Raw genomic sequence first — 12087 nt, forward strand, 5'->3', positions numbered from 1 at the left:
GTGACAGTAATCACAAATTATACTAACACTGAACTTCTTGTTAGGGGCGGGACGTTGGGGCTAAACGCTAGTACTTGCAGCAAATGGGGATGATTCTGCTAACACTGCGTTTTTTTGGACATAAATACTAAGGGGGCACTGGTATAGTTCTGTTCATGATCAATATATTGATCTGTACAAACACTATACTAATAATGACAGTGATCAGTGACCTATAGCATGAGCGAGATAGTGTGCAGGCAATCTAATGCTAGCTGACCCTAGCTGGGAGGGACGCTAACTGACCCTGAAGCTAATTGATGTTGCTAGTGGCACTAATACATTGATCAGTGTAAAATACTGTACACTGACATTGTACTAATGGCACTTGCAGGGTGGCAGGGGGCAATCAAAGGGTTAAATGTGTCAATCAAGGGGTCAAAATGTCTCTATTTAACGTGTGTGGGTGCAGTGTGCTGCTTTTACTCACAGGTGAACCAGCTAGATCCTGTGCTTGTATTTACAAATACAGGCACAGCTCTGCATCTCCATTCGCTGTAGGAGATCGGCAGAGTCCCTGCCAAAATCACTGGCTGAGACCTGCTGACATACACCTCCTACAACCAATGATAGCAGGGGACAGCGGGGGGGGGGGGTTGCATACAAGCTCTAAACTGGGAAGAGCAAAGCAATGTACGGGTATGTCACTTTGCCTGCAGCTCCCACCCGTCCGCAGTACATTGTAGGCAGGCTGGAAGTGGTTAAACTTGATGTAATGCCCATAATGCCTGGCCAGGCTTATATTCTCTTCTCTACATGTGCCTATACCGTCTTACATTATGTAAATAAATATTAAGGACTATAGGGGGACCCAAAGCTATTGCAACACCTAAGGGCGTAGTGTTAAACATGAATGAGAAGAACCATCTGCTCAGGCATTGACAAGTTTGTGTATTGTATTGTCTTTTTAAATTGCCATGACATGCCACATGAAGCTATTTCAAATTAAATATGATATAAAAAATAATATTATACAGCTTGGCCAAACTCAGAGAAAGCTATGAAAATTTCTCATCAGAACATTAGGCTTTAAAATGGGTTGATACTGGGAACCAAAAGTTGTAACTGATGCAATACCACGTCTAAGAAAAATCATCTGCTCAGGTATTGATGCATTTGTTGTGTTGTCTTTTTAAATTGCTATGACATGCTATGTGGAGCTGTATAAGTCTAAACATGAAGTACATGATGTAAAAAAAAAATAATATTTTGCAGATTACCAGTCCTTAAAAATGATGATTTAATTAGTTTTCTTTTTTCAGGACTTTAATCCTTAATTTTCACCTGATGATTTTGCCAGTAGCACGCATCCTCTCTTAGGCGTACCCACCATTCTGTATCTAGGGAAGAGCACCATTGTCACCCGAGGACAAGGTGACAGAACACACTCCTCCTCTTCTCCATAACACAAGGGATATAAGCACACAGAAAGAACTAACACTCATTACAATGCTAACTAATAACAGGCAGAAAGCACAGGTCATTATCAGCACACTTATGGAAGAGAAAAGCCTTCAATAATATATTTAATAGGTCAAAATAGAACAAATAACAGAAGTTAATTTACAATCAACAAACACTTTCTAGTGTCAGCCAGTACATCCATAGTTTGCAGACATATATTGGTATGAATATAAAGCATTAGCCTGGACACTCACTTCTACACATAGTATACATACCAACAGAAGTAAAAAGAGGACAGATAGACAAGTATTAAAAATTTTAAAGTGATTGTAAAGCTCAATGCATGAAGGTAAAAAAACCTTCTGTGTGCAGCAGCCCCCACCCCCTAAAACCTGCCTAAGCCCCATCTCGATCCAGTGATGTGCACAAGAGGCTTGGCATTCCCTGCTCATTGCCTAAGACAGCAGTGGTAGCCATTGCCACCCAATACTGTCAATCACAGCCAATGAGCCAATGAAGAGAGAGCGGGGACGGGGTCAAGCCATGCTCCATTTGTGAATAGACACAAAAAACAGCAGCTCGGGAGCGAGCCTACTCGGGTGCCCCCATAGCAAACTCCTTGTTTTGGTTAGATAAACAGCATCAATGGATTGTCAACAACTAGTTGTCTGGCTCCAATTTCAGTCACAATACTAGACTTAAGGTAAGGTTACAGATCTATAATAGGATAATAACATTATTATTATTATTATTATTATTATTATTATTATTATTAATAATAATAATAATAATAATAATAATAATATAGTAAGATATATATAAGTGCAGCATGCATAAAGAAAAGCATTTTTAAAAAAAATGTAGGTAACTTGCTGTCAATTCCTCAGAGTATGTGAACCAGTGTGTGATCCACATAACTGTGCTCAGAGGAATTGATAGCATTGGTGCTACAACATCATTGGCGAACATCCACTGTGTAATAGTGGACATTATATGGATTGATGTGTACACTTACATGTTATTATATTTTTTGCAGCACTGGGGTTGTGGTTGCACTTGTTTAAGCATAATGCTAAATATTTTTGCTTATCTATATTGTTTATTTTACTTTATGAGTTTAATTGTACTATGATTATTTTTTCTCACTTTATGTTCATATGACACTGTAGCATCAGAGTTGGGGCAGATAGACTATTTATTATCAAACTTAGAATGTGACTGCTGGCAGGTTTTAGTTTGAGAATTGTGTGTTTGCTCTACTTGTGGCAATTGACTTTAAGACAGATAGCCACAAGAAGTATCAAACTAAAAAGTAGACATAGGTAAAATGGTTATGAAGTCTAAATATTTTTTAACTTAATGCATTCCTTGATCAGGGCTGTGCCCATCTGCAGCTGTTCTCTTCCCACACTTCCTAGTCTTCTGGACTTTACTGAGGCAGCGGGAGATATTTGCTTCCCCTGCTGTCAATCAAAGCCAATGACAAGGGAGCTGGGTACAGGGCCACTGTGTGTGTCAATAGGCCCAGACAGCAAGGCTCAGGTGAATACCCCCCCCCATGAGTACCCCCACAGAAAGCTGCTTTCTGTGGGGGCACTAGGCAGAGAGGAGTCAGAAGCACTGACAGGGCACCCAAAAAGAGGAGGTTCGGTGTCACTCAATCTGTCTGTGCAATGGTTTTGCACAGATCAGCCATGATCCTGTTCATTTTGTGTCCCCTGCCGGCGCTCCTGGTTCTTCTCCCTTAGCCAGTGCCCTCAGTAGCAAGCCACCTGCTATGGGGGCACTGCTGCATGCTCGCTTCAAAGCCCTGCTCTATGTGTCCATAAGATACATAGAGCACGGCTCGGCCCTACCCCCAATCTCTCCTCATTGGCTCACTGGCTGTGATTGACAGCAGTGTGAACCTATGGCTCCTGCTGTTGTCTCAGACAATGAAGAGAGAGAGATCTGGGTCAGCGGATTCTCCCGTGCAGATTGCTGCATCGAGAAGGGGCTCAGGTGAGTATTAGAATACCCGAAGGTTAAAAAACCTTCAGCCTTTCAACCACTTTAAATTGGAGCCTATTTCCTGTAACCACGCCGCCTGCTTATGGCTATCCATCTAGGAGCTTTTTTTTAAATAGTTGCTAACTGTGGAATATGTATATGTTTATGGTAAACTGACTCAAGGAATAGAACCTAACTGTAACATAGGTCTAATATTAATTTCTGACATTTGCAATGTTTGGATATCTTGCTAGCCTAAGGACCCATTCACACCATTTGCATTGGGCAATCCCAACACAAAGACAAAGCAGTTTGTCTTGTTTGTTTATGAAGTAAGTTCACACCACAACGCAGTGTGTTGTAACACAAATCACTGAACCACAAAGTACATGCACTGAATAGAACTGAAAAATGTCACTAAGAAAAAAAAAAAAGTAAGCAGTATGGTGGACCAATTTTGGTGTGTCGGCACTGTTCCTTCCAGTGCATACCAACTGCTGATGTGAACGAGCCCAAAAGGCGCTGGAATTCTCATCCTCCTCATTTTTTCCCTTGTCTGACACATGCAATTACAAAATGTATAATAATATGGCAAGGGGGTGCAATCCAAGCCATAACCCCTTATTTTATTAAAGCAGCTCACTAATTAAGTGTACTTGTTACCTGCAGTTTGTGTCTATGAAAAAAGAGTGAATATTGTGTGCAAGCTGGTATGCATAGTATTTGACATAAACCAGTCATAAATCATGTATTACAGTTGAAGGTGGAATATATTTAATATAGCATGAATAATACACTTTAGTTATATTATCAATGTATGTACATGAGAGTATAATTAATATTACAACAGTCAGTCTACCTCTATGTGTTAAAGAAGCATACCAGTTCTAGGCTTGTTTTCTTATTATAAAAACACTCTTAACTGAATTCTGGTGGCACATGAGATAAATACTGCAAAAATGTAGTGATGGAATTGACTATGAGACATGGACTCTGCAAACATATGGAAAAAGTCAGCTTTGACAGACAGCATAAATTACTGCATCTCTCCCACATGTTCAGGGTTTTGCCACAGGCAGAAAGTGACATAAAACTCCAACTACTAAATAAAGAAATAAAACACTTCTAAAAAAACTTCATGGATATTTATACTCAGAAAGTAGAACTGTGCAGACACTGATATGTATTGCTCTGTGCTAAAGGTAAGCATCTTCTATAATAGATCTAGCAGTTCAACTTTTGGAGATTAATTTTGCATGGAACAGGGCATTCATATACAATGGCACTTAATCCCTTATTTTATATTTAGCAGGATCAGAAGATTAAAGCATTTGGTTAGAGCTGTTAACAGCATTTTCTTAAAGTAGAACTAAAAGCAAAACTTTTTTTTGGGGGGGAGGGGGGGGGAGAGTAAGGGAAGGTTATAACCTCTGTCAGGGTTTTTTGCCATCCATGTCTTATTGGGGAAATTTTTCTTCACTTCTTGTCCTATAGCCAAAACAGGAAGTGAGAGAAAATCCATTCAACGTGAAAGAATGCCTTGTTTTCACCATGGTCACCAGAACTAGTGCCTCCATGGGAAAATGTTCACTCTATTCCTGTTTGGGTGACAACCCACAATGTGTTATTTTCTTTGGGTTTCCCTCTCTGTAATAATGGTAACCAGGACAAATAAGGAGGGTGAATCTCCTTAACAAAAGCACAGACAGCAAAAAAAAAAAAAATCGGCAGGCATTTTAATTACTCTCCACTCTATTTTAAAAAAGTTTTTTCTTTAGTTATACATTAAAGTATACCATATATAAACTTATTTCAATAAAAATTAGTATAAGCTTTTACATGGTAGTGTAATTTTAAAAAGTATTTTTTTTTATATTTTCAAATCACCTCCTTTCACTAAAATAATACTGCCATGAAGGTCCTTGTTCAGGCACGACTTGTATAGTGTGACAATGCTCTATCCCTATCTCCCAGTTGTGCCCCTGTATTGTCATCTTATGCCATAAGCTTCTAATGATGACTGCAACATACATTATGCAGGTATAGCATGGTTCACTGTTATAACGATCAGGAAATCCCCTTGAAAAATTCCATGCAGCTATTGTTGATGTGCATACATGTGGATAGGACATTGTTTCAAAGAAGCTGCAAGAGATCCACAGCACTGATATGCAACAAAGGATGAAAAAAGTGAAAGTAATCATTTTAATTAAAAATATTTATGTTAAGATAAACCACAGTTTATGTTTCTTCCGAATAAAACATGATCTGTTTAAATTAGGTATTGTAGGCATTCATGATTCATGATTTTTTAAATGAATTTTATGATTCTTAATAGCCTGGATAGACCTGCATGCATAGATGCAGGCACATCAAAATCAGTTTGCCAACCTCAAATAAATTTCTTCATCTGCAGTGAATACCAAACAGCCTCTGTTCATCTTTACTATTAATGCACACTGTAGAGCACATACAGTTAGGGTATGTGCTGATCACCAGGTGTCTACACTGATCTACCCATCAAAAAGTTTGTTGCTGATGCTTTCCATGTCACTATGTTCACTCCAATCATTCAATAATATCCCTTGGATATTATTGCTTATTGAAAGTAAACTTCACTTTGTTTACATTTCCAAGTGAAAAATCTTTAACCTGTTGGTGCCAACAGTACGCAAATATGCAGCCTGTCGGCAGCTGGGCCTTGATGCCAGGCGGTTGCATATTTGCATGTCTAAAGTAAACAAACATGTGCCAAGAGTGCATTCGCTGCGCGCTTCGGCACATTTACCGGCACCTCACGGAAAGGTCCCGATAACTACTTGCAATGAAGACCTTTCTGATCATGTGACCACTGTGACAGTCAATCATGGCAGTCACATGACCCTGAACCCCAACCTACCTCCTAGCATCACAAACCCTATAAAGGGCTGTGAGTTAATGCCAAAGGGCTAACTTCATTGTGTGCATAGTCTGTCCTCACTACACATTTTTCGTAAAAACCTTCTCTTCACTAAGTCAAACTTCATATATAAATCATAAATCTTTATTGAGAACACAATACTGCACTACAAATAAACAGAACTTCTGGGGGGTATAACAAGTAAAATACAGGTATAAGAACAAAGCTCACCGGAGATGCTGCCAACAAGAGGAGAAATGTATTTTTTTTTCCTCTACATGCTGTGACGTGGCTGATGTCCTCCTGTAGATTTTCCTCCTGTGTGCTCCTCAAAATTGAACTTGGGTATTCCAAAATGTTCTCATTTATTGTACAGAGGGCTTGTGAGAAGTACTGAGGCCTTATAGGGGTTGCAACACCAATAGAAAGGTGCATGCACTAGGAGGTAGTGTACTTTGGCAACTATGTGGACCCCAAAACAAAGTCAGTAGGAATAACAATATCTTAGCAGTTATTTAAATAAATAAATAAAAAAATCTTGGCAGGATCTTTATGCTGAAGGTGTGACACTTCCCACCAAGTGTCAACTGATACTTCTATTTGAGTCCTCAGGTAACAACAAGATCAGTTCAGAAAACTGTGGAACAACTTTGATTCTTCCACTGTTACTTGGAAGCGTTTTGATGACAAGGCCCAGAGGCAACTCATTTCTTTGAGGCTGGCAGTATTTCACAGGAACAATGTCACCAGTTTTTAGGTTTGTTGACTTGCCAAGTGATCCAAGTCTGCAAAGTGGAGATGTACTGTTCTGTCCCAAAAGTTATTTGGGAGACTTCATCGGAACTGATTACCGAGTGAGGAGAGTGGCTAAAGTAAAAAAACTGGAGTTAGAGGTCTGGCTGGAAAGTTTCAGACTCTCTTGAGTGAGTCTTGCAGTAGGCTATGCCAATAATTCTTTCCCAGGTTTATCTCATGTGAGAACCGTGAGGTTGGTTGAAAGTCTATGGACAGGCCTGTTCATTCAGATAGTCCTCAAACCTTTGATGTCAAAATTCAAAGATGTAGTTCTTTCTCTGCACCAACAAAGTTATTGCTTCTGTCCTATCAAATATACATTACAGGGCCCAAGATAGCAAAGAAACATATGAAGGCATTTTTGAAGCTATAAATGTCAATAGGCTTTGTAAACTCAGTTTGGATGGCTCTAATGATTATATATGGGAATATGACTGCCCAGTGCTTGCTGATTGTATGACCTCCTCTAGTGTGATATAAGGTGACAGACCAGAGGCCAAAGACAACAAGGCCAACATTAATGAAAGGAGAGTCTGTCTTGAGTATATTAGCTGGATGATTGACTATCTTTGTGTTTGTAGAATACAACAAATCTTGTGGTAAGTAATACATTTTAAGATCACGCTGCTTATATATCTTTTAGCTCCAGCCATCCATGAACCAGCAGCTTGTAAAGCTCTTTCTGTAAATACTCATCCTTACTTTTCAAAGTGATGGTGATAGTGTAGCACACTAGTGCAAGCAATATGAAGATTACCAGTTATTAGGAGTTTCTCATCTGGTTCTAATGTTGCTTCCCGAAAACAGTCATTTTCTCACAATGGGTCATTTTGATCAAGAAATTAGTAACGTTTCTCACTGTCTTTAAGAATAGATTTCTTGTTAAATATTTTTAATTGATTTTAACAAAGATACAAAACTAAGGGTCTCAAAGAGGACTGTGACTATATGGGCTTTCCGAGCTTATAAGTGTCACATCTGCAGCACCAACCTCCTCCACAGCCTGAATGGGATACCTTGGGATGAGCACAGCGAGTCTATTCATACAGTCTGGACAGAAGTTCAAACCTAACCTTGGCTGTTCAGATGATCAAGCAAACATTTACCCACAGGGTTGAACATCTGAGCATGTATCTGCCCAGCTACAGCTGAATATCATGTATAATAGCAGTATCACTGTTAATTTACATGACAGCTTCGTGTTCTCAATAGTTGTTAACAAGGGTGGCGGGTGCAGGCCAGTTAACAACCAGTGATATCAGTGGCCTTATTCACTTACAACAAAGGGGTGGTATAGTTATTAAACAAATGGTGTCAGCCCCCCCCCCTCTAATTTACGCCTGGCCCTTAGGGTAAGATATGAATTTTAAGGAGGGACCCCATGAAAAAAAAAATCCACACCAGACCATTATCTGAGCATGCAGTCTGTCAAGCTAAAAAAAGGGGGGGGTTATTGTGGGCAAGACCAAGTGTGCAATTCTCCCCTGAAAAATACCAATCCACATGCCCTTAACATGGGGGGTACCTTTGCAAAGCACCTTGTCCCAATGTTTACGAGGTGAAGGGCCTCTTACCACAACCCTAGCCCGGTTAGTTGTGTGAGTCTGTGGGCAGAAGACTTATCAGAATCCAGAAGTCCCTTAAACAATAGGGGACACCCAGATACTGCCCTATATGAATTATATTCTCTGTGTAAATGAGTAAGGGTTACTCATTCACACAGAAGGGTACCCCTATTCATTTACAAAAAAATCAATGATGTCACACACCTGACCTGCTATTTAGACAAGTGTCAGAAGTTTTGTTTCTCTCAGTGGGTCATCAGGCATCGTGCATCATGGTTGACATGGATCTACGTGATTTAAGGACTTGTCAAAACTGTGTGTGTTTTTATTTACACTTTATATTTTTGTTGTAAATGAGTTAGGGTACTATTTATCCCATTCTTATTTACATGGAGGAGCAGTATCTGGGTTCTGCCTTATTGTAAAGGGGGCTTCAAGATTCCAAAAGTCCCTCCGCTAGCAGACCCACAAACATCACAACCACTGGGCCAGGTTTGTGAGGGAAATGCTTGTATTCATCAACATGGGAACAAGGTGTTTGTGAAAGAGTAGCACCCTTTACTCATCCACATGTGGTGGGGAACTGGGTGTGTTTATGGATTCCCCCTTATCGTTAATGGGAGCTTTGAGGTTCCAATAAGCCCTGGCTACTAAGCCCCCACAACAACTAGGCCAAGGTTGGGGGGAAGAGACCCTTGTTGTCATCAACATGGGGACAAAATGCTTTACCAGTGGTTGTCTTCCCTGGCAAAGTATCCCTACATATTGAGGGCATGTGGCCTGGTATGTTTCAGGAGTATGCCAGGCTGCATGCTCAGGTGTCTGATTTTTGAGAAAGCCCCATTTTTAAAAATTTTTGAGTGGGATTCCCCATAATAGCTTTGCTGTAGTTGGCTGTATACATTGTACAAATGAGCCACTTTACAGACTGGGTCAGGGCCTCCCCAAGCATGTTATTTAAAGATACTGTGCAATTTTACTTTTTTCACTTTAATTTATAACATTGCTGCTCTCCTTTAAACAGGGTTTAAAAAAATATTTAGTACATGTCCCCCAGAGCAGTGCCCACCCTCCATGTCTTTTGTTTGACAATCCTTTGTCTAATAGCCTAGAACCAAGTCCAGGTACATTCTGCTCATTTTATCTGCAATAACCTCTAATCATTGCAGACCCTCTACTCTTTTATGTTGCCTATGCATTTGTAGCCAGGTGCTCCGCAGGCTATGTGCTGCTCTTTGTCACACCCACTCCTGCTTCACCTCCTGCCAGCACATTGGTGAACCAATCAGGGGTAAATGAGGAGAATCATGGGATTTGTAGTTCTTAAAGGGGCTCTGTACAAGGGAGTCTATGGGGCTTGGACCTCAATACCCAGGATTCCCTGTTGACAAAAGGGGGAGACACATTTTTCCTGGGCAATGCCCAAGCTCTGAGCAGTCTAGTGTGGGAAGCCAGAGTGGACTGATCTGCTGAGGAGGACTGAGGCTCTGACTGAGCCACAGTTAGTGCCTGTGCTCTAGTACAGGAGCTGTGCAGACATTGTATTCATGTATATCTGCACCAGTGAGAGACTGAACCCTTGTAAGCACCCAGAGAGCCAGAAGACTGAGCCGCTGTAAGGTTACTGTACCTTGGTACAAGGAGGTAGGGAGACCCATTGCTGTGTGCACCTAAAGGGAGGACCTGATCGTAAGAGCTGAGACAACTGACTGTTAAGTGTGTGGGACTGGATCCATTACATACCAGGAGTGGTAAGCAGAACCACCAAGCTTAATCCCCTTACTGCTCTCAGTTAAAGTGGTTGTAAAGGCTGAAGGTTTTTTAATTTCATGCATTCTATGCATGAAGGTAAAAAACTTTCTGTGGGCAGTAGCCCCCCCAGCCCCCTCAATACTTACCTGAGCCTCATCGAGATCCAACGATGTGAATGACAGCCTCAGCTGCCCTGGGTCTCATCTTCCTCATTGGCTGAGACAGAAATCAGGGGCCAGTGGTAGAATCGCTTTAATGCCTTTAGAGACTGCTCCTTGCTTAGCAGTGCATTGGCTATCCATTGTACAGTCTTAAAGGGACAACTTATAGAAGGGCCCCTGTGATAGGCAGCTAATACGGACAATTAGGCGCCAGGTGCTTTCTAGTCACGTCCAGGTGTACCCCTTGTTAGGAACATATACACCCTTCCCCTAAATGGTTGTACGGGCAGAGTGAACTTGAGGTAACCTTTTTTGGGATAGTTACTGTTATTATATTTTTGACCAATTATACTGTACCAGTTAAAATTTGGCTAGCCTAGCCACAGTAGAGTTAAGTGTCATATAATAGGTCAGTGTTCACCCTGCTTAGTTCAGCATCTTTAAATGTGTTCAGTTGCATACCTAATGGTGTATGCATTGTGTTGACCTTCCTTGTTACAATATACTTATTTATCTACCCTCTAGTTCCTTGCCATCTACTTTCTGTGCACTATTGTAGAGTAGTAGCATACTAATGCTTAAGTTGCACAGATGTGAGCAGCCTTTAACCTATAACTAGGTGTGTCAGGGGGGACAGAGCAGCTTACAGGGTTATGGCAGAACAGAGAACCCATGATCTCAAGCGGCTCCTGCTGGGGTAAGCGCTACACATTTATCAACCAAAAGAAGTCTATAACATGGTGAGGTGACTGCTGCATATATCAAGCTTGACTTTCCAGAATTGATTCTCAATATCAAATACTAAACAATGTTGTTTATGCTAGGCTTTACAGCATTTCCTCTACAGTAGGCATTGAATAGTGTGAACATTTTATTAAAATCGTTTGGATAAACACATACTTACAACTTTCCTGGCTTCTTAACTGAAACCATACTCCTCATACATGCTGTTTCTTTTGATTATTCCAAGTTTAGTAATCAGTTGATTTCCTCCTTTAGTTCAGCCTTTGGACGAGATGTCAATTTATGTGACTGATGCTGCAGTAGTGTTATAGTTAAATCCATCTTTCAAAGTAGTACGTTTTTCTGTAGTAGGCTGTATGCATGGCTGCACAGATGTGTCACTTCACAGGCAGGGTTAGGTCAACAGAGTATCTAAAAATGCTGAGGATTACTCCCAAAAGTTTTTTTGTTAATGTCTGGACCTGTCATGATGACATTTTTTAGAAAGATACCCTCAAATTTGGCACTTGAGTCATAAACTACTCCAATCTGATATGACTTTCTAAAGTGATATACTCCAAATACTGGTAGGTACCTACACCTAATACAGGGTCCCTAAGAGGGAGAGCTATTTCTGCATGACTGTATATAAAGATTTTTTTCCATGAAATAAAAAATTGGTTTCTAATTTTTGGCTTTCTTTGGAAACTACATCTAATGAGAGAGAAATGTTTTAGTACTTGTTCTCTGTTATTAGATC

Source organism: Staurois parvus, unplaced genomic scaffold, assembly GCF_062004578.1.
Source record: "Staurois parvus isolate SC_StPar_1 unplaced genomic scaffold, SC_StPar_1.0 ptg000402l, whole genome shotgun sequence".
Lineage (NCBI taxonomy): Eukaryota > Metazoa > Chordata > Amphibia > Anura > Ranidae > Staurois > Staurois parvus.